Source organism: Myiozetetes cayanensis, unplaced genomic scaffold (genome assembly GCF_022539395.1).
Source record: "Myiozetetes cayanensis isolate MyiCay16 unplaced genomic scaffold, myiCay2020 scf43, whole genome shotgun sequence".
NCBI classification, from domain to species: Eukaryota; Metazoa; Chordata; class Aves; order Passeriformes; family Tyrannidae; genus Myiozetetes; species Myiozetetes cayanensis.
This window is the reverse complement of record NW_026087665.1, coordinates 208,865-232,729: the sequence shown is the minus strand read 5'-3', so window position 1 is coordinate 232,729 and position 23,865 is coordinate 208,865. Positions and strand designations below refer to the sequence as shown.

The 23,865-nt window shown below is 40.7% G+C and overlaps 1 protein-coding gene across 9 annotated transcripts in view; it reads right to left on the bottom strand.

Moving 5' to 3' along the window:
* The window catches only part of ATP2B2 (ATPase plasma membrane Ca2+ transporting 2), a 406,430-nt gene that overhangs the window by 303,066 nt on the left and 79,499 nt on the right, over window positions 1-23,865 (bottom strand). For all 9 annotated transcript variants that reach the window (XR_007630698.1, XM_050330693.1, XM_050330687.1 and 6 more), the window contains exon 2: window positions 3,630-3,681. The gene's annotated coding sequence lies outside the window, so the exon portion shown is untranslated. The remainder of the gene's footprint in view (window positions 1-3,629; window positions 3,682-23,865) is intronic.

Here is a 23,865-nt window from a genome sequence, read left to right as displayed (position 1 = left end):
CCACATTGCAACAAGAACTTTCTGGTTGAACACTTTCACTGGCAAGTTACTGTTGAGATCAAATCCCATGTCCATGTTGCACACTTAGTGCTGGAGAGGATAACACACTGCAGAGGTGCTGTTCCCAGCCCATAATAATAATAATTAAATAATTACATGGGAATTCCACCAGCCAGTTCGAAAAACTTTTGAATAATAAACTCCCAAAATTACATTTTTTCTGACTTAGACCAATACTAAATTATCCCTTTGTTGAGAGTTTATGCAGCTTAGAACTGCTGGTGTGATGGTGCCAAAGGAGGGAGCAACCGCCGTGAGGCAGGAGGGCATTATCTCCATACAGGAATTTAGGGCAGAGCCCAGACACTTTCACGGGAAATTATGAATACTTTATTACTAATATTGTTATTATTTTAGTTACAAGATACTGTTCTGAGCCTTGGGAATGCCAGTGGATCTCTGGAAGCAGTTTTGTGGCACTGTGCACAGAGACAGCACAAGGAGACAACAAGGGACTGCCTCACCAAGCACAGCTTTGCATTGAATGCCTTCTTTAATAGAAGCTGAAAGCACACTGCTCAGGATGATGATTAAAAAAAGAAACCAAACAGTGCAGGTCTGTCTGATTAATTGCTCTAATGGCTAATTTGATAAGCTCTCAGTCAGTTTTCCATGCCTCCTCCATCAGCTCGATATGCGCTGTAAATTAATCTAATTATGAACACCTGCAATCAAAAGCCCCATTTCTGCAAAGTTAGACAACTCTTATTTAGACACAGCATTTTTCAAAAGGTCGGTTTTAAACCCCTTCTTGCCACAAGAGGCCTTTCTGGGGTAGATGGAAGGAACATAACAAGGGTCATGAGCAGCAGAGAAACCACTCCCTGCACTCAGCAGGGCTTTATTCCCACTGCATTCAGCACCATAAACTGCACTCTTCTAGAGAATTCTAATAAAAAATGACATCACAGAGGACAAAAGATGACAAGCAAGTCACAGTAATTGCAATGTCCAAACCATGCTAATCAGATAAGCCATCCATGAGGAGGTGAATAACAATGCCTGGCTCAACCCACGTGCCAGGGGGAGCTCCCACTGAACTGGGCACTTCACAAGGGTTTGTGTCACACCAGAAGTTGCTGGTAAACTGATAAAACTATTTTGAAAAGTTCAAAGTCATCCAGAGTGAACATATGTTAGATAATAAAAGATGAACTCTGTATTTATGCACCTAGATGTACGACTTACCCTTGAATCCCAGCTGAAAAGCCATTTATATTTGCACCAGTTCTTCATACAGGACAGAACCCTTTGCCATTAGAGTGCAAGCAGAAAAGTTGTGCTGTGGCAGATTCAAAAGTATGAAGTGTAAGCTGATATTCTTTTTTAAAACTAGTTGTACTGATAGTTTAAATCTATCCTTCTCATTGCTGCTTTATCCTAATTTGTTCTTGTGAATATAAATTAGAAACAAAAGGAAGCTCCAAACAATTTTAGCTATGAAGACTTTTTGGACTGGATTTACAATCCCCTTTCAAAAAGCATTTGGTATGCAGAAGTTTTAATACTCTGTTTTAATGATAATTTTCTGCCTCTCAGAACCATTAAAGACAAATTGGACATCATAAAATGATTATTTCCATCAAAATCAGAAAAAGTTATAGTTCAATTCATCTGGGGTTTTGTGCTGGCTTTGCTAAAATGAGTTTTAAAAAGTAAGGCAGACAATAATACTGTCAGGCTTGCCTGACTCAAAAACAATTTACATTAGTAAACTTTAACTATAAGCCCTCGAGATGACAACAGACTCTTGGATTTGTTGTAAAAAATATTTTAGCTAAACAATGCCAAGTTTGGGGCCTTATGCAGTAACTGTGTTAGGGAAAATTATGAACCTCTCCTTCAGAGAACATCTGCAAAGCTTGCAGAGGATTCCTGCTAGAATGAAAGGTGCTTTCATCACACCTCAGAGCACAAAATATTGGTTCAGTATTTTAAAACTGAGAATATAAGGAAGTGAAATTATTAATGGAGCCATTAACTGCCTCTCTGGGGCTCCCAGATTAATTAAATTTGCAGAGTCAGTGCTCAGATCCTCACAGCCTTTCCAAACCTCTAGCAAGCACCAGCAGAACTGCTCCAGATATCACAGTGCTGTACAGGAGAGTATGGAAAAAATTCATGCATTTCATGGGAAAGCTGCTGGAATGCAGGAAAAGTGTATAAAATACTACCAAAAAAAATTAAAAAAAAAAGAAATAAAGAAATTTTGGCATTAAAAGACCTGACAGATGTTAAGCTTTTGCTCTTGCATCAACTCTTTTGTTCCAGAGTGATAAGTAATTTAATTAATGTGCAACTGAGAAAGGGCCTTGTCCCTGGTCAAGATCTACAAAGATGCCCATAAACCCTCACCAGGGGCTCTTCAAGACCCTGCAAACCAAACGAGCCCCACTGGGAAGTGGGGATGATTATGAAAATGTCAGCGAGTATCCTGAGATTAAACATTCTTATGTTTAAGAACATGAAGGCAGCAGCACGTTTATCAATCTGACTGGACTCTGAGAAACACCAATCAGCTTCACTGAAGGGGAGTATTGATTACCCTGACAGCTCAATAAGGCACATTTTCAACGGATTGCTGAACTCCGGTGAACCAGGGAAGGAGATTAAAAGACTGTGTCCCTTAAAGCCTTGGCCGCTCCTCTGACATCCCCAATCCCATCAGTCAGAGAAAGCTGTTCATTAGCTTCTGCTCTCAGAGGTAGAGGTCACCAAGCAGCTCAAACATCCTTTGACAGGTAAGGGAGAACTTGGGAGAATAAAAAAAATGGGGGGGCCCAGGGGAAGCAGTGGAACTCCATGAGGATTCCAGCTACTTCAGTAAAAAGCATGAGGAAAAATAATTAATTGAAAAATATGTACCAGTAAACCCAGAAATACAGAAGAGAAGGTGTTTTCTGCTTAACCACTCAAAAAAGAGCAGAGCATAGTAGGAAACCATTTGATAAATGCGAGGCTTAATTCCAAAAGCTGGGTTCCTCTCCTATCATAATAAAAGGGGTAATTTGCTAATGTTTGGAAGAGAAGGGAAAAAGAAGGAGCATGTGCTGCTTCAGAGGAGCACAGGAGCTTATTTTGCCTATATAAAATGAGTTTAGGAAGTATTTTTAACCGAGTTATTTTAAGAAGTGCCAAAAAGTTGGCAGCCATGGAGAACTACTTAGCATAGATAAAGAGCCTGAGGACACAGAGCTTGGATAAAATGGGATTCACTGGACCCCAAGATGGGCCTCTTGTGTTACTGTTTGTATATCTTGTCATCTGGGGGCCTGTCCTGAATTAAGGTGACACTGCATTGCTTAAAACCACAAAAGTTATCTATCCTGTCCTGTGCTGCCTGCAATTTGTAACACAGCCATCGAGACTTTGAGGCCACCACCAGGTCCTTCAGAGACTCCTAAAACTCATTTTGCCCTGGATGTTGGACAAAACGTGTTGGAGATTCATCACTAGCTCAGCAGAGAACACAGAGACTAAATTCGTGTGCATGTGTTTATGTTCATTTCAAATGACTGATAAAACAACAGAACATCCCCTGCAATATAAAAAGATGGAACGAGGCTTACCATGAACATAGCGCAGAGTGAGACACAATCTTTGTGCCACAGCATGCAAGACCTAGGAAAAATAATAAAAAAAGAACAGTTTACATTTTGGAAATATAAATTCTGACTGAATATAAGGAATGTAAAGTCAAAGGAAAAAAAGCAGTCCAGCCATTTAATACATCTGGGTTTATTTAGAACCAAATGGTTTTATTGCACAATTAATAAAATTAAGCTGATCTCTTCTTTATTACTCCCTAACAGGAAACTTAAAGGTGAGTCTTAAAAAAAATAAAAATATAACACACTCTCAAAAAGCAAAATCTAACACACCTTCCAATATAACTGAAGCATTAAAAGTTGTCTAATTCCAGAAAAATCCAAATAATAATGGACACAAAACCTATTACAGTTGTTGCCACTTACAATTATTTTGTAGTAGCACTCAGGTCTGTAAGCCTTAAACAGGACTGATAAACTCCATTTTCCTTAGAATCAAATATTTTGAAAGGGATATGTTTACTAAATAAATATATGCATGAATCAGGGCACACGAGAGTTTCACTCTGTTACTTTTGGAGATGAAAACAAACACCTCTTACAAGAATTACATCAAGACAAAGACACAGGTACCCCTCTGGTTCACAAACCTAACGACAGGATTGAATTTACAACAAAAAATCTATTTAAAACCCTTCTGGAGATGATTTTAAGTAAGCAGAGACTTAACAGCGTGTGGGGCGTATTTGCCAAGATGCAACTTGCCCAGCAGTCAGTGTTGTTAAACAGCATCTCCCAGTGCCCAGGGAATGGGCTCCCTAAGATGGGAGATTTGTGCAGGAACACAGAGTGACACCCTGTAAGAGCTTCAGCACAGAGACATCCACCAACAGCAGCAGCTCCTCTCCAAAGTGACTGCACATTGTGCCATTAACAGCCAAAAAGCAATTCTTTGAGTCACTGAGTTTTGCTGTGAACACTGCCACAAATTCAAAGGACAGTGGCACCTCTTTGAGAGGCAAAGCTAAGTTAGGGAGGTGACACATCAAGAATTACACTGAAATCTGGAAGGAAAAAAAAAAAAAAGCCTAACCCATTTGGCAGAAGTGTCATGGTCTCTAATTACTACAAGCGATAAAAATGTCTTTTTTTCATCCTGTGCTCACAGAAATGCTTGCAGTAGTTCCAAAACAAACGTGTTGTTCCACCACCCGGGCTACCAACATCACTTTAGCACATTTATCCCTGAGATTTCCCGCAGTGGAAATCCATGAAAGTGCCTTAAAACTAGAGCTCTGTCACTTGGAATTGCACACACAGAGCTGGAGCTAAGCAAAAGCAAGTCCACCTTCTCCATAAACTGGCAGTGCAATCCAGGCACTGGATACCATTCCTGATTATTTGCAGGTAACTCAAAAAAATCAAACTGCAAATCAGAAGAAACACTGATGGAAAATACCCAAACACAAGAGTTTTAAGTACAGCAGGTCAGAACAACTTTACCAGTAGGGATGAAAACAATGGAAAGTAAATTAAATGAGTGAGAAGGCGACTCCCAGTGCAGGACTGGAGGCAGCACAGATGCAGTGATGGGAATATGGGCTGTGTCCTGTCCACATCCCAGATCCAACACCTATTACTGCAGGCTTGGACTGCAAAAAGGGTCTTTCTGCCTGATGGTTAAAGGATTTAATTAAACCTCCTGTTCTACAAGACTGGTTTTGAGTATAAATTCAGGACAACATAAAAGGGCCCAAATACTGGGGTGATAAATTAAAATGGATGTCTGATCAGTATTCTCAGTATGTTTCTGTCACTCTGTAAAGGCTCACCATTTTCAGACTGGGGAGGATAAAACCATAGGCCAGCAGTAATCAGAGCTAATTTTAAACTGCATTGTTGCTTTGATCAGGGATTACTTAAGGCTCCACCAGACCAATATTTATTTATTCTTTGAACTGGCATTCCCAGACTTTTAGAAAATTTTAGTTGTCAGAGGTACTGCATATTGCTGTACAACTCCCTGTGAAGGAGTTTGATCTAGGGAAGCCAGTCACTCATGAAAAAAATTATATTCATACAAAATTTATCATTAAATAAAAAACCTTTGTGGTTCATTCATTTCCCTAAATAGCTTAAACCCTTGCTGGAGCAGAAATTCACTGTGCCTGCAAATCAGACATTTGCTGCAGTTCGATGAAAATATGAATAACCATAAAGAAACTGATAATCAAAGAATTTACTAGAGAAAAGAAAAAGTAGTTTATTGATTTTGAAGGCTGCTTTTGCCGAGGAAAAGGTTTCACTTTCCCAAGTCAAACTGAAGATGGAACTATAGAGAAACTGGTATGAGTTCCCATTTATTCAGTATCCTAAAAATCTGGGATTGCTGCAGAGGTGGCAATGGCAGACTCTTCACCAACAACCAGTCTCTTACCAGAGAGCAAACAGATTCTGTCTGGGGTGCGAGGGCATGAGAGAAACTCAAAGCACTAAAAGGAGCCTTCTAAAAGTTGTGGTGGAGGAAAAGGTTCCTTTGGCCCTCTATCAGTCACCTCTGGGATGTTCAACTGCTGCCAAAGGTTCTGAAAACTTTTTGGGGTTTTTCTTAAATACAAATTCCCAAACACTTCTCTTAATATTTTGGGCTGCTTAAGTGGCTTTAACACATCAGTCAGGGCAGTTAAAGTCGACTCCAAGAGCTGTAACCCCACCAGGTGTTTCCACACAACCAGAACCCATCCCTGCTTCTTGCAAATGATACAAGAACATAACTACAACAGCTCCAAGACTACTCTGAGGGTGATTAATCACTGGATGCAGCCACTCAGAGATGTATCCCTTGCAGATTTCCTGATGCAAAGTGACACCTGTAAAACACTGCACGGTGCCTTCTTACAAGACCCTGAACATGAGCTCTCCAAGCTTGTGCAGTCACTGTCCCTCCCCTCACCTCCAGCCGGTGTTTTCATCCTGCTGTTTTTTGTTTGATGGGTTCTTGTTTGTTTGCTTTACATTTTAACCACTGAATGCTCAAGCAAGAGGAGAAAGCGTGAAACTATTTTATCACCTCTTAAAAACTCCCGTGTGATGTTGCCGTTAAATTTTTCTGAGTCGACTTTGTACTGCTAAAATCATTATCATTTACCCAGTATTCCGTGGCAATTAGGAACAGCACTCAATAGGTTTATTTTTAGTAAGAGCACCTCATTGACACATTCTGCAGCGCTGCACGGGGATCGCTGATCTCTATGCATGACTGCAGTGATAAAATCTGGCAACACTCTCTAATAACTGTTTAAACTGTTCCAGGCGTGTACTTCAAGCAACATACAATTATTCCAGCACCTAAAAAGAGCTTTTCCACTTGCAGTATTTTCCACTACTCAGTATGTGCACCCTTGTAATTGGATTGTTAAGATTTTCCATTATTTCCCTTATTTCATTTACTCCTTTTCAGCCACTGGACAAAAGGTGTCCCTGCCCGTGGCAGGGGGTTGCAAGTAGATGATCTTCAAGGTCCCTTCCCACCCAAATCATCCTGTGGTTCTATGTAGCTCACGAAAAATGGCTTAAATGGAATTTGCACAGGCAAGAGTGAGAGAATCTTATCCTGATGCACAAATCCATGAGGATCAGGCTGAAAATTACGTTTTCCATCAACACATGTATATAAATATAGAGAACGGTCACCACAAGAACTAAAAATGTAACTTAAAATTCTAAAGATAACATCAGTATTAGGCATAACATCAAACAAAGACAAAATTAGATCTGACCAAGCTACAGTATGAAGATGCTTTGTGTTTTTCAATTTACAACAATTTTCAGTAACAGGTTCACTGCAGCACCAGTGGAGTTCTTTCTGCTTCCTCTCTAAATGTCCTTGAATGCTGCTTCTATACACTAACATCTCTTAAAAGAAAAGACATTGAATTTATTGAAGTTGTCATGGATGTAGATTTTGAACCAGGCATGACGTTGTTGTTTATACAAAGGGTGGCAGAGCTTTGGGTGGGGCAGGGATAAAGAAAAGCTGTGTTAGGATGTCTCTGGGAGGAAATGGGTGCTGTTGGCCTGTGCATCCATCTTGTGCAGTGGCAGAGACCTCAAACCCCCACTCCACTCCGTTCTTCTATCCCAGGACAGAGTTTACTGATGTTTGAACACGGAATGAATGAAACTAGACCAGAGAGCACCACATGCCATGTCTTTAGCAGAAAATATACACAGTATGAGGTCAAGGCATTAGCAAAAAGCCCATAATGAACTACCATCTGCAACTGAAGCTGGTGGAGAAATGAAATCACAGCATTTAAGAATCAGGGAGGACAAGAGGAAGAAATCACACTGATATTTGGAAAATACATTACACCAAGGAAGGAGGAGAAATTATTACTTTTTTAATTAAATGGTGATTGTGAGGGATTTGTCTTCCCCTTATCACCCCCCTGCAACAGTGACACAGACCTGAACTACACCTTCAACTGCTGCCACCTTCCACAAATGCAGTACTATTCCAAGTTACATTGTAAAATTCACCTCATTCCTCTTAGAAGTCCCCGGGGTTTCAGTGTTTGTAATTACAGCATTAGGAACCAAAACTGACAGCACCGTGAGAGCTCAGGATGTCAAACAGACAGGCAGCAAAACCTGTGGCACGTCTACTGTCCTCTCTAAGCAGGTGACAAACTGCAAAAGCAACAAGTGATGGGTTTCCTTGCTCTATAAAATGAGTCAAAAACGTTCCTCTAAAGAGCTTCTTCTGGGGCTCAGACAAAGCCTCGCTAGAAATGCAAGCTGTAAACACTAATAACAACCTAATTTTGAAACTTGCAGACCTTGTGCTTCATTTACCAGCCTGGAGAAGTCAGAGGAGAGACCTCATTGCAGTTACAACTTCCTCGTGAGGGGAAGAGGAGGGACAGGCACTGATCTCTTCTCTCTGGTGATAGGACCTGAGGAAATGGCCTGGAGTGCCCGAGGAGGTTTAGGTTGGATCTTAGAAAAAGGTTCTTCCCCCAGAGGGTGGTTGGGCACTGAACAGGCTCCCTAGAGAAATATTCACAGCACCAAGGCTGACAGAGCTCAAGGAGCTTTTGGATGAAACTCTCAGGTACATGGTGGGACTCTTGGGGATGGTTCTGTGCAGGGCTAAAGGCTGGACTCAACATTTGTGGATCGCTTCCAACTCAGCAGATTCTGTGAAATTACTGACATTAAAATAAAAGTGACATTTCTGGCACCTTGAGTTGCTCTTGAAGCCAGAACCGGCTTGTGGGCACCAAGTAGACAACACTGCTGTACTTGGTCATGAAAGTTATGGATGTTAAAAAAAATCCCATTTGTTCTGCTTGGAGATCTGAGAGGACTGATGTCCTCGCTGCATTAGTGACCTGAGGTGCTGGGAAGGAGAAGACAGCAGAGCTGAGGACAGAAGTGTTACTGTGCAATGTCACAGCCACATCTGGCAGTGACTGTGCCCAGTGCTACACAAGAGTCTTGACTGAGACATCACAAAGTGCTGCAGACTTCCTGGGGGATGCTTTGTCAGTGGAGGTGTCATTCTGCTGGATGGAAGAGGGAAAAAGCTTGGGGTTGGGTTTTGGCTTGGGTTTTATGTTGGGTGTTTTTTTTCCCTTTTTCTGTATTTCTTTACCTTATTTTCAAGGCAGAGTTAGAATGATAAAAAAAGGCATTCAACACATAAGAAACTAATTCTGACTTCAATCCTCACTATGTATGCAAGTATTTCATCCAATGACTATTTTATATGTTAACAAACATGAATTAACTTTACCCAAATCATACGATGGATCCAGATGAATTTGATGTTAAAAATGTTTTGTATGTTGGCTCATACTATATTGGGTATGGTTGGTAGTTTAAGACATTGCTCTGTATCATGCATTTTATTCAAAGGCCATCTACTGTAGATTTAAAACAGGAAAAAAAAAACCCATCATGTAGGGGTCTTTCAAGTAGTAAACATCTTTGTTCCCCAGAGGTATTCAGCCTTAAAATAAATAATGAAACGGGGATTTAAGATTTTAACTGCTGGAATCAAAGCCATATATTTCAAAAGACTCAAGGTGATGTCCGACCTTCATTTGCCTGAACATTGCTCACATCCCAGGAGATCAGACTTTTGTTCTTCTGAGACTGTTTTGGTTATAAAAACATTTACTAGCTCAAAAGGCACAGTAATATCTTGACCTCAGTCGTATTAGACATATATTTTCTAAATATTCCATTTCATTTCTAACAAATGGGGCTGGATTTGTAGCAGAACTCAAACAATATCAAGGAAAATAAAACAATTATGACCCAGCTTATTCACAAACTCCTTCACTGTTTCTATTTGCCAGCACTTCATAAACTACAGTTATTACCAATTCCTTTAATAATTTGACTTGCTGACTCTAGGAGATTATCTGGGCTAGAAGAATCCTGAGATAATAAAAATTATATGATATTACAAAGCTTTACAGTTGTATTCAATGTAGATACACAAATGTTTTCTCCCAGAGATCAGTTCAGTGATCCAATAATACTTCTAGACAGTTTAAGGCTGTACAATAAACACCCTATAAAAACTGCTTCAAAAAGAAATCAGACTCAAGTCTTATAAAATTTGGAAAAAATGTAAATCATATTTGAAAGATGAGAGGAGTTATTAGGAAGAAAAAACAAAAACAAAAAAAAACCAAATAAACAAAAAACCAAGACATTTTTTCTTGTTTCTGAAGGCTGCTCTCCTATCTCAACAAGTGGCAGGTTTAACGAGCAGAGCCACCCAACAGCTTTAAATGAAACTGGTTGTGGGGAAGAGGAGCTCATCATTCTCCCTCAGTGCTCCTAAACTCATCAGCAAGGAACAGTTCCATTCTCCCAGCCCTGTGGACAAGCTGCTCCTTTGTTTCATCTCATTTATAATCCTCCAAAATCTTTCCCCAGAGCAGGAGTGCCACACCAAAGTCCAAATACCCTTCCCACTTGCAGGCATTAGGAAAAAGCAGATATTCCTCTGAGCTTTCTGTCTGTACAACTCACCATTGGTACTTTTGAGTTGTACTTCCTTAACTGTCTGATGAACATGGACTCATTCTTTCCTTTCTAATTTCTTGATATATGCAAATGTACTACAAAAATTTCCAAGGCATTTAATAAAACTGAATATCAATTTCTCATTAGAAATCTCTGCAGCAGTTCTGGGAGTCTCAGCCTCCTCTCTGTGATTTTGTTAAAAGTAAAAAAAAAATCCACGTAAGTGGTCAAGGAATCATAAAAATTTGTATTGTATGAATGTAATTTTTATTTTTATTCATGAAGAAATATTTTTAAAGACTCTGTTCAGTGACAGAGGATTTAAAAGGGTGTTATGCAATAACTAGTTCAACAGCTTCCCCCACCGTGTGCTTTTCTCTGCCTGTACATTTTTTGAAGTTATTTCTAAGGCAATAACTCGATATCAAAAGTTTAATTTCAGAGTGTGACAGATGACAAATATCTTCTCCCTATTTAAGTGCTCCCCCCACAGTGCTATTCTAGTCTGTGCAGAATATAAATGACCGACTGAAGGGAAAAGAGAAAAAAAAAAAATATCCAAAAGCATTTTTCAAGGTTTTTCATTAAAATCCACATTTAGGAGAGAATTAATATGAGGGGGGAAAGAAGGTCCCCTCCTCAAATGATGCTGATTAAAGCACATTTCTTTAGAGGTTTCACAGATTTCCTTAGCAATGCATCACCCTCTTGTCCCCTCCCCAGGCAGAAAATGTGCATTGAGAATGTGGTAGCTACGTTTATTGTAAATACATTTATGACACTGCAAGAGAGGAACGCTGCCAGACTGCTCCATGCACAGGGGAAGGAAAATTCCTGCAATCTTCTTCTGGTGCAAAGGACTGCACTAAGTTTAACCCAACAGTTCAGCCTGTGCCTAAGCACTGAACTTGGACATATCTCCAAAACTCCCAGTGCTGCGAGCCTTCATGCAGGAAAGATGAATCAATCTTAAACCCAAAGTGTCTGGTAAGAGTGTTAACCTTTTTAGTAATGCAAACAAATAGGTTTAAGCCCTTGCTGTACTTGCTGTTACAGCAGAATTTCACAAGTCCATCCGTGATTCTGCCTGCACGCACAGGCCATGCCAGCAGGGGGTTTGGATCATGCCATTATTTTTCAAGTATTAAAGAACAGGAAATTTCTTTTTTTTTTTTGTGCTTCCTTCTGCTTCTTCATTACCTGAATATCACTGGGAATATTCTGAGCTGATGAACACAGGAAAATAACTTCATTCAAGAGAAGGAGGTTCTCTCAACCACTACAGAAAACCATGCATGCACTTCAAGTCAAGCCTAAGAAACAAAAGGGGTTCCCCTTCTGTTCTCATCTTGTTTTGGTGGCTGGCAGAGCGTGAATCCTAGGCTAGCAAGGTCATATCCATAGGCCAGGCCTGCCAAGGGATAACCTGCAGCTCAGCTAAACATCTTCTCCCAGGAAAGAGCTATAAAACACAAATGACAAGATTTGCCAGGCAGGCAGATCCCAACCAGGAGCACCTTCCTGGGAATTTAGAGAATGAGAAGCACCCCCAGCATTTCACCAAGGGGTTTTATTTTACTCCTATACATGGCTTGGGGCACAGGTCCAAGTGCCTGTGTGGTGGGCACAGCACTGTGCTGTGGGAAGGTCTGAGCTCAAGTGCCAGGCAAAGCCCAGACGTGCCTGATCCAGAGTCATTTACACCCCATAACTACACTGAATCACTGCTGGATCCAGAGGGGCTCAGTCAGTCACTTGCCCTGACCATCCCACTTGCATTCCAGACAGAATGGAGGATTTTCATAATAGTTGATTCATCACATTGGGATGCCTGCCTGGACCAAAAGTTTAGGGTCACTGAAGAAGTGATTAAAAGAGTCCCTAGGTAGTCATTTGAGCATTCCTTGGGTGCATCCAAACATTCAGGATTTGAGAGCAGGTTTACACCTCCCTGTACACACAGCTGTGGTTAAACTTCTTTTCTGACAAAGTTTCACCAACAAATTACTTCATTTACTCTGTTAAAGTCTTCCAAAGCAGCAGAAAAGTATGGTGACAACATTTCCAGGAAAGATGATTTATGCAAAGATACTTCCCAACACTTTCTCGAACTGAGCTCAGTGTAGCTGTGATAACTGCTTTTCCCATCACTTCTAGTAACCATACACAATTATTATTCATTACAAATTGTTATTAATTACACATGCTACAATTTGAACTATTGCAAGATATCTTGCCACTTGTAGTCCCACTCTTACAGAGATTTAAAAAAAAAATAAATAAAAAGAAACAGGATTTGCACCAAATAAATTGCTGTCCCTAGACATGAAGAAACACTGAACATTCAAGATTGCTGATGTGTTAGAGTTCTTCCAGAAATGAAATGAAACACACAGTTCTATCCCAATTTCATCACAGCAATCTGCAGATAGTGAATTCTGCTGGCCCAAGGAGTGTTGTCCTTCTATCCCACGTTACAAATACAGTGACTGTCACACACACAGGTAGTTCCAAAAGAGTTTTCAGTTGAAAAAACAACTTCCCATCTTTGAAGGGAACCCTCATTGCTGCTGCAGCACATTCAGGCAATTAAGAATGTGAATTATGTCACAGAGTTTATAAACAGATGTAGAATTACCAGGGAAGTAAACAAATATTACAGGTAAAGCCTACGGGGCTGTCAAACTGTCGGGTTTCAGCAACCACCTCAGAGTTCCTGGATTTATTAGAATTTAAACATCTTCCTTAACATTTCTCATTTACTGTTTTTTTGTCTCTTTCTAAAGAAAGAGTTCCTGAGTTTTCATGATGCAGGTCAGAAAACCAGTGCAGATAAAAGGAAATGAGCCTGATGAATCATCTCTAGCCCCAGCCACAAGAATTTTACTTAGATGTCACCATCTTTCCTTTTCTTCTTTTTTTCTTTCCCTTCTTTTTTCTGTCTTGATGTCATCAACAAAAATTTAGTCAGAGCAGACTGAAAATTGCCTAATGGAGTTCCAAAGTAGTACAGGCAGAATTATTCCACTCTAATTTAAAATAACAGTTCTTACAAGGAACAGGATTATAACCCTGAAAGGTGATATTTGCTACTGTAGAAAGATATGAAAAAATCTGCAGAAGATGAGCTGTATCTGAATCCTTCCTCTGATCTTGCAGCGTTAGAGCAGCTGTTTTCTCAATAGCAACAACAATATTAAACAAGGTATTCTGGAGTATGTGAATAATGCCAGCACCATAATGACAATTTGCAAAAATGTCAGATGTCCTCATGCTAAACCATTCTGTTTGGCAAGAGGAATCTGACACAGCTTCCTCTGTAAGCTAGTCCACTGTCTTTTTATACAGACATAATATGCTTTGCCTCTTTATTAATGCCTATGACTCAAATCAGCAATCAGTTAAATTTCCTTTGATTAACTAACATACAGAAATCATTGTCATGGCATGTATCAAAGTGGTTCAAGATGAAATCTTTTACTTCAAAAGCAGACAAAAGGGCATTTTATCTATTCAAATCTAATGAGATGCCAGTGAAAAAATTCCTTGCGATTGACAGGTAACTCCATTCCTAAACTATTCCTTTTACCATCCGTGGATGGACTTTCCAAAGCATCCTTACAAGAGCTATTGGGAGGAATATTGTTTTGTTCCCAGGAACAAAACTATTCTCTGCAAGATCTTCAAAAAAGAATCCACTGGAGCACACCACCAAATACTACTCCTAAAACCAAAGTGATTGTAACCTCTCTTCTATCAAAGGCGAAACACTGGTCTTTGAGCATAGGGTGAAAGAAAGCGTCTTGAAACATTTCTTAGCTCTCCAGACTTCTCCTGCACAGCTTTCCCCCACACTATTGTCACAAAAAGGCTCTGCTGACGGCTCTTCAGGCTCCAGCAGGAAGCCACCCACACACAGATCCAGAAAAATTCTTGCCTTGATAAAGCGGCTTCTCCCGGCCAGGCCTGGGCGTGACGTGTCACCTCTTCCTACGGCACTGGCAGGATCCCCCTCTGGAGACTCACCAGCTCCCACGGAAAGCACTTTGCAGCCACAGTGCCAGCCCACTTATCCACGGGCTCCAGGAGCAGAGTAGAGCCTTCCAAACCCTTCCAGTTCCTCTCCCTGCCCTCCAAACACGCTCTGCTCTCCGGAGGTTTGTTCCGTACGTGTTCCGAGAGGCCAAAACTGAGCCAGCTGTGCTGCTTCCCCCTTACTGGGGGGGAGGTTTAATGGGGGTTTTTTTACTATATTGCAAAAGGAAAGACAAAAAAGGGCAAAACCAACTTTATTCCTCAGTGCAGGAGCATAAAGGATGACCATGCTGGCTTAGTTTCCCAATAATTACCTTATCTCAAGATACCTGTCCATCACCACTATTTTCACAAGCACTAGAACACATTTCAGCTTAAATATTTTCTGGTGAGTTTTTTGTTGTTGCTGATTTTTATTATTATTTTTACCTCTGTAAAATTTCTAGATTAAAAAAAAAAAAATTCCTTTAATACAGATTAAAGATTTTGGGGTTTACTGACTGTGTTTCTGTGCAGGGGAAACAACACTAGTTTAGAGTGGGTAGTAACATAAGCTATTGTTCAAGATAATTTCTAAGCACATGAATAAGTGCTTGAAGAAGTACAGACATAAAATTAGACTGTTTTAAATGTTATAACTCTGTAATATATTTGTCTTCCTCTTCTGATAAAGCGTGCATGGTGACAAGAGGAAAATGGAAGAGGGATCCAAGGGAATAAAACCAGTGCCATCAACCAAGTGTAATGTGATTTCAGTTGTACCAGGGATTAGACATTAAATGCAAACACATGCAAAAATGTTATTCATAAAGTCTTTCAGGGGCCATGAATAACTTCTTTTTGTAAAGTGTGTCATTCACAGAATAAATGAAGATACATTAAACTGCGAGATGGGATGTAATTAATTGTAAGGGACGTGTTAAATTTTGGTGAGACTTTTGACACTTGTTTGAGACAATCAGCATCTAGATCCTCAGTGCCTACAACACACACAGCTGTGGCCAAGTGCATGAGAATCTTCCAAAGGTATGCACAGGATGCTCAGACAAGTTTACCACATCAGTTTACCGGATAACGAAAATACTTCAAGATTACTGCAAATTCCAGTTGATCCCAAATATTCAGCTTTATACAATAAGCACCCACATGCCAAACTAAGCTGGATAGAAATACAAATCAGGATTATTAGTCTTCACAACATGGAGAAATGAGACAACAAATAAAAGCTTGGCAAAACATTAGAGTCATTTTTTAGTGACTAGTTGCAAAGGTAGAAATTGGGCTTGCAGCAAGTAAAATAGGCTGGAATCAATAGTTGGCCCTAAAATTCAAACTAGAACCCCTACAAACACTGCTTAGGTTGGTATGACTAGGAATTACCTATTATTTATAAGTAATGGCATCATTATTATTCCAGGTTTCCCCATATGGATCCCTCCCGATAAAAATTCAAGGCCTTTACCCATTGCTGTCACCATTCCCTCAGTTAATGAGCCATGAAAAAAGCTTTACTCAGGGGTACTTCTGATACATATAATGTGCAAACACAAGCAATGTTTTGTTTTGGTTTGTTTTGCAGTCTGGCTTAATTTACTGCTTGAACTGAAGAAGACTCCTCAGACACCTACTAAGGTACCAGAAAAGCCATTTCTCCATCTTCTAATAGGGTTACAAAAACGACCCTGGATAGCTGCTTTTCCAACCAGCAAGTAACTCTAACACCACTAACAAGCTACAACTAAAAAGCGATGCAAACCCTTTCTTCACTTCCACCAGAAGTCATTTACTTTTCTCTAACTCCATTACAATTTACGTCTGGTAACTGGGAAACATCTCTGTTCATGATCCTTAGCTATGACCAGTTTCACAAAATCAACACTGCCCAAGAGCAGCTGGTGAATTCTGCTTCCACAGCCAGGCCAAAGAGACACAAACTTCAACAATAATCATCTGCTCTCAGCCAAAATAGGAGTATCGGGGGGGAAATATCACGGTTCAGCAGTTAGGTCGTGGACCGCGAGCTTTGCCCAAGCCCTTCAGCAGCTGAGTTGAAGGCACCACAGGAACAGCTTTTCTTGCCTGGTTTGGTTTTTAATTTTATAACTTTTCTCTCATTACCATCCCCTTTTCTTCTTAGGAACAGGATAGACTCAACGTAGTTGAGTTTAGGCAAGAGTTTGTCTTCAAAAATAAGAAGCATCTTCAAATAAAAAGGTGAGAATAAGTTCAAATAAACAGTTTCACAGAATCACAGAACGGTTTGGGGTGGAAGGGGCCTTAAAGATTCTGTTGTTCCAGCTCCCCTGCCATGGGCAGGGACACCTTCCACCAGCCCAGGTTGCTCCAAGCCCCGTCCAACCTGGCCTTGGACACTTCCAGGGATGGGGCAGCCACAGCTTCTCTGGGCAACCTGTGCCAGGGCCTGCCCACCCTCACAGGGAAGAATTTCTTCTTAATATCCCATCTAAACCCCCTCTCTGTCAGTTTGAAGCCATTCCCCCTTGTCCTGTCACTCCAGGCCCTTGGAAATAGTCTCTCTCCATCTTTCTTCTCAGTTCCCTTCAGGCACTGGAAGGCTTCAATTAGGCCACCCCAAAGCCTTCTGTGTTTGGTTTTGAGATGTAATTTTAAAATAAACAAAACGAACAAACAAATAAAACCTGACCTTCAAACAAACAAACAACAACAAAAAAAACCTACCACAAGCAGAAAAGCACAGAACTGCTCAAGTTGTTTTAGAGAAAACTATAAATACAAATTGCCAAGGCAAAAAAAACCCAAAAATTTTGTAATATTTTCAATCTTACCACACTTTTATAATGACATTTCCTCTCAACAGTAAGAGCTCACCTCCCAACAGTACCTCCTAAATTGTGTTAAGTGCCAAGGACTCCAAGAAACACATTCCCCCAAATATTTCTGGTATGAATAGCACCTTATATTTACTAACTGATACATTTATAGTGGCACACTAAATACATAGTTACAAAAAAGGCTGGATTTATTTCCAGCATATAAAAAGCCATAACGTTCTCCATCCACAGGGGACCAAGCTGATCATGGTCCATTCAACCATTGTACCTAAAACATTCCTGTGTGGCAGTTTGATTATTCCCTACTGAGGACAGATGGCCCTTGTCTCTAGATCAATCTCCAGCATGAGTTTATGGAGTCAAATAGTTAACAAGGACCCAGGTATTCTGACATAAAAAGACATATTTTTTTAATAGTCCTCTTTCCACAGGCCAAAAAAAAAAAACCATATAAAATTTCCCACCAGAGTCATATATAACAATATTCCACATTTCAAATCAAGAATGCATTAATTTTAAGTAACATTTCTCTGCTCCTATGTTATGTATTTATACATTTAGCCGAGTAGTGAACATTTACTGTTACTCCACTCCACTCTCACTTCTTTCTCTCACTACTTGAGAAGGAGCTGCCTGCCTCACTCAGCACTAAATGGCCAATTTTCGGATGAGCCAGGAAGAAGAGGGTGATTGTTTTGATTTTTCAAGCAAGTCCATTTATTTAAACTGTTCCAGAATGACCCCCTCAAATCAGTAACAAGCTTTACAGTAGCCTTGGTCTTGATCTTTTTTTTTTTTTAACTTGCCTTTATTCCCCATAAACTAACAAAATAAAAAGCTTCCAAGTGACCCAAACCCACTCCTGACAAATGGTAAATTTATATTTTATTGTAATATCACACAACCAGGAGCCCATTGCAAAAGAATACTCTGCATGAAGCAGACATTTTCCCTTGGAAGTAAAAAAAGCATTCCTCCTTTTTTCCATGAGAAATGCTCCATTACAGTCCATGTATCTAATTTGTGAGATGCAATAATGTTTCCTTCTCAGAGAGCTCTTCTGTAGCATCTAAAGAAGCTTTGTCTCATTATAATATGTTGTATTTTTACTTTGGTGTAAACAAAGGATAGAAAAAGCCAACAAACCGGGATTTTTACCCCCGGTGGAACCTGAGCTGAGGTGAACAGGACATCAGGGGTCTCAGCTGAACGGCACCACAGCACATCTGTGGGAAGCATCTTCCTCAACACCTGCTATTTGTGACAGGAACTGCTCCCCCCCTCAGAGGATAAAAATGAATAGTCTGACCTTTTCACTGCCACGTTCACCACTAACCCGTGTCCCCAGGTGCCACATCCACACGTGTGTGGAACACTCCCAGGGGTGGTGATTCCCTGGACGCTCTGTTCCAATGTCTGACTGCCCTTTCTGTGAAGAAACTTGTCCTAATATCCAGTATAAACCACCCCTGGTGCAACTCGAGGCCATTTGCTCTTGTTCTGCCACTCGTTCCTTGGAGAAGAGACCGACCCCCACCTGGCTAAACCCTCCTGACAAGGAGGGCATTTATCACGTTAAGGCATTAAAACCTCAGCGCTGCATGTGAAGACAAAGCAGGTGATTGTCAGAGCAGCAAACTGTTCTCCAAGCCAGTAATTTCTAATTCTGTAGGACACAGATCGATCCCCTCCAGCTTTATGAACTGATTCACTCAAGTTATTGTTCCTGCAGCACCTTTGCCGCGCAGCAAATGGGTTTAAATCAGAGCCACGGATCAAAGGAGAGGTGATGTGCCAGGGGGGAGGCCCAGATGAGATGGAAGCTCTCCCGAGTGCCTCGAACCCCCCCCCCGGGAGCTGCTGCTCACAAGTGCTCAGCACCACAATGGAGCAATCAAACCCCAGATCTCACTGCCGAGAACAGCAGCTGCCAGACAATCAGCACATTTACTGATCTCAACACCAGATGCAAGGACTGCACAAGAGGAATGGATTAGGCGGTGAAGGAGAAGGCAAAGAAAAGAAGAGACCACCTGAAGCCTCGGGGTGGAGCTCCTTTTAGAATACTAACATTTACATGTGTCCCCACCCTCACTCGCAGAGCAACACGCACAAAGCCCACGAGGTTTGCACACAGCCCAGGGACAGAGGAGCAGCACAACATCCTGGGAAAAGCTGCTGAACAGGGAAGGGGAAATGGCAAAATTAAACATTATCTTAGATAATCCAAACTGAACACGGTTAAAATCTTCTTTCAGTTTTACAATAACTTGCCTTTTTTTTGTTGTTGTTTTCGTTTCAGTGACAGCTTGAAAATCTCACTGAAGCGTAATAAAAATTGTAGTGTTTCATGAGCATACACTAATAAAAAAGCCACCATTTATTACTACAATGAAACAAGAAATGGGGAGTCTAATGTATCCCATCTGTCTAAATGGTAATGAGCCCGTGCAAAACTCATTACAGGGTCAGAACCCCCTCTTTCCCTTTGGATCATTAAGTGCAGACAAAGTTCACGTCGACTCTGGTTCCAATAGGCAAAAGGATCTGCAGCTCCCAAGACTTTATTATGCTGATCAGATACTTCTCAGAGTTTCAAACCTTTCCAGCGCTCAATTCCATTTCACACAATCAGAATTTGGGCTGAGCTGTGTTTGCACACAGTGACACTTGTTTCTCTAACCTGTTTGTTGAGCTCCTCCCCAAGGTACAGGCACCTGACTCACTGGGTTGTGGGGGAGTTGTGGCACTGGGGGCTTGTATAGTCCTCAAAAATCAAAGTACATAGTTTTTGTAGAGCATTTTATGTCTTTATAAAGCTTTTTTAAACCTAAATGGACATTTAAACACTAGTCCCTAATGCTGTTCAAACACTGGGCTCCTAACAAACACACCAGTCTATCTGCACCACCAAAAGAAAAAAAAAAAAAAAACACCAAAAAAAAACCCAACACATTAGAAAAGAGACCAAGGTCACAGGCAGGAAGGAGATAAACCAGCAAGGCAGCAATTTGGGATTTCTCAACTCTTTGTGCAGCAATAAATGAGTGAGATCTCTAAGTCTGGCCTGCACTTGTTTGGGACTAACAGCCTTCAGTGAGGGGACCTGTGGTCTCAAAGATTTCTTGAAATCTAAATAGTAATTTTTAGGTTGTGAAAGTTGATTGCCAAAGCTGAATGATCAGGGCATAGTAACTACCCTCAGATAATTATCATACACATCTGACAGAGATCAAACCAGCTCAACTGAAACACTGAAAAAAAAGTAAGAAAACTCAGTAGACAATGCACAATATCTTCCATTAAAAAAACAAACAAACAAACAACAACAACAAAAAACACCAACCAACCAAGAAGTAAAGGCAAAAACCCCTCTCTTCACTTATTCTCCTGCACTACTTGACTATAAACTTGTTTTGAAATGACAAGCAGCTTTAAAGACCCTGAAAGCAAACTGAATATTATTTGTTTTCCTTTGCCACCCTGCAGGACCAGCATCCAGGGCAGAGCTAAGCTTTGGCTCCTGTTTCTTTGATCCTGGAAAACCAAGTTCTGCCAAAATGTTCAAACAGCCCTGCAGGCTTAAGGCTAAAAAGCAAGGGAGGCTCATCCATATTCAGCAGAGCTAAAGGGCTCTTTTGCTGGTAGCCCAGAGCAGACCTTCCCAGATGCCTTCATGGCCCACACCTCTTAGGATGAAACCACCCACGCTGGACTGGGATGATAAGCACCAGCATATCAATGTGTGATCAATTAATTAATGAGTGTTTAATATGGAAAGGAAAGGTCAGCTAAATCCCTCACTGAGATTAAGAGAATTTTTATCATTACTGGCAGCTACAGGTACACATCTGTGGTCCTGCAGCTCAAACATAAAACATTTTAAGCCCATAGGCAGAGACATCTACTAAAGCTGTTCACAGAAGGACGATTTATCTTTTCATACTCACTTCCCACTAATTCTGTTACTGACATACCAGTAATTAGTGTTTCTAAACGCCTTCCCTACTTTCTTCAATTTTAATTATACCGTGTCAGCACCTAAAACTGTACAAACCCTGCCCAAGACAAAGAAGATGCATTTCCTAAGGAGGCTACAGGGCTTTCCAGAGGAGGAATCCAAGAGCAAGGCCCCAGCAGGCAAAAAACAACGGATTAACTTTGAAAAGCTTTGCATGGGAAGTCCCAGATAGGGATAAAAATAAACATGAAGTTTTGAAGGGCTGGAACGGAGACTCGTAGGGCAAAAAGAGAACTGCAAAAGATTTTTCCTGGCTCTTACTTGCCACTCTCCCAAGACTCATTTCTCCCTAAGAAATGCACAAAGAATAGGCTTGTTTGTCGCTCCAAGACAAAAACGAGGCTCCCCAATCAGGTTTTAAAAGCCTTTTATGTCCCCTCCAGTTTTTCTACCACATCTGTATTACCCCCCAGGGCCTATTCCAATAACAACACACACCAACATTTACAAAGGTGGTAACTTCTCTTTGCAGACCAATTTCCTGAGGAGGAACTCAGCATTAAAGTGTTTCTCCCTACATCCAGCACATGCAAATGCAGCACCTTCAGCAGTCTCCTCCACTGCCAAATGAGAAGGTGAGATGTGCAAGTTTGTGTTTTCTGCAATGCTTTAAAAATCAATGCAAAATAACCTACTTGAGAGAAGTTCCTTATTAGAAGGATATAAAATCATTTCAAAGAAAGATTCTGGTGGATCGATAATGATTTCTCTTTAAAAGTAAGCTGAGGCCAGAGAACTGAAGTCACAGGGAAGATGGATATGGTTAAGTTCATAAAAAGCTGCTCAATCAGACTCTCACCTGCTTCCCACCTCCACAAAACAGTTTGACAAGCCAGGGAATCTGACAGGGCCTTTTTGGGAGGCAGTTTTCCCTCTGCCTGTTAAATAAGGTTGCCTTCCAACTCCCAGCTATTAAGAATTCATTCTTCTTCTCATGTGAGAGGGAATTACCTAATTCATCACAGTTCAGCCTTACTCTCACAATAGCACCTACAAATAGGGCTGTGCCTGTAATACCTGCATAGCAAGTTAACCCTTCTCCTTCTAACCCTCCAAGTCTCTACCCAGCCAAGGGAAAAGCCACTACAGCTGTGAAAAGAAAGAGCTGGAGGCTGGATCCAAAGGTTTAGGGACACATGGACATGTATCAGGATACACCAAGAAACAGCATCCAGCAGGAAAACACACCATGGATATGGAGTTCCTCTTCAGATCTTGGGAGGCACTTCTTTTCATAAAGATTTGTAATATCCTCCACACCTGAGGGGACTCTCCTGAGGCTAATTTATCACATAAAATGAGCAAGGTCTCACTGTTGCCTTCAGCCCCTCCTATTTCAGCCCCCACAGCTTTGTTTAGTGCCACTCTGGAAGATAAATTACGTCCTTCTTGAAGCAAGGCTGATTCATGAGAGACATGAGAGAACTCTTGCACTGATGTTTACCTGCCATCCCCCTGATGAACAGTATAATCCAATCTTTTACAAATAAATACAATATACCCATATTTTACAAATAAAAAGCATCATTGTTTCTTCTACTTTAGTCCACTTTTTTTCATGTCTCACTAAGGAGTTTTTTTACCAAAGAGATCTCTGAAGGATCTTAACAGATCACAAAGCAACATTTTATAGGCAAAGTAAAACTGCTCTGCCCACCAGTGACGCCCATTCAGTACTTACACTGTTTATTATTTATTTCATAAAATATTCCAGAGGAAGGAGGGTAAATATTTTGCTCTCATGCCATTTAACATCATTTCAAAATTCTGCTGGCATTGCCACTGGTTGGCTGTGTCACTTATTCACTAACTGAGATCACAGGAATTACTTGAGAGGTTATACCAAAAATTTGCTTGGTGGGAGACACTTTTTGATAAATCTAATAAAGAAAAATTTTTTTTTTTTTTTTTTTTAATCACCAAAATCACCTATCTTGCCTCATTAGGAGTGTACCACACAATGACAATCTAAAAGCCAACACTCAGTTTTCCCACCTCAGGTCTTACAACAGACAAGGGAAATTTAAATACTCCTCAAAGCCTTCAGATAATTCAGGAAATGTTTTAGACCAGCATCATTTTTTGAAGGGTTTTAGCAGCTCAGATTTTAACACAGTATCAGTCAAACATTTCTCTAGAACACTTTGCAATATGCAGCACCCAGCTCTTTGTTTGACCTCACCAACACTACAAGGTCTAGAAATGCAGCTTTTTCTGGCTTAGGCAAAGCTCATTTTCCCAGTAGGGTTTCAACACTGACACACATGCAAGTCAAAGGCTTTTGCTGGAGGATTTTGCTCCACAACATATCAAAGCAAGCCCCAGTTCTGATCTCCCCCAG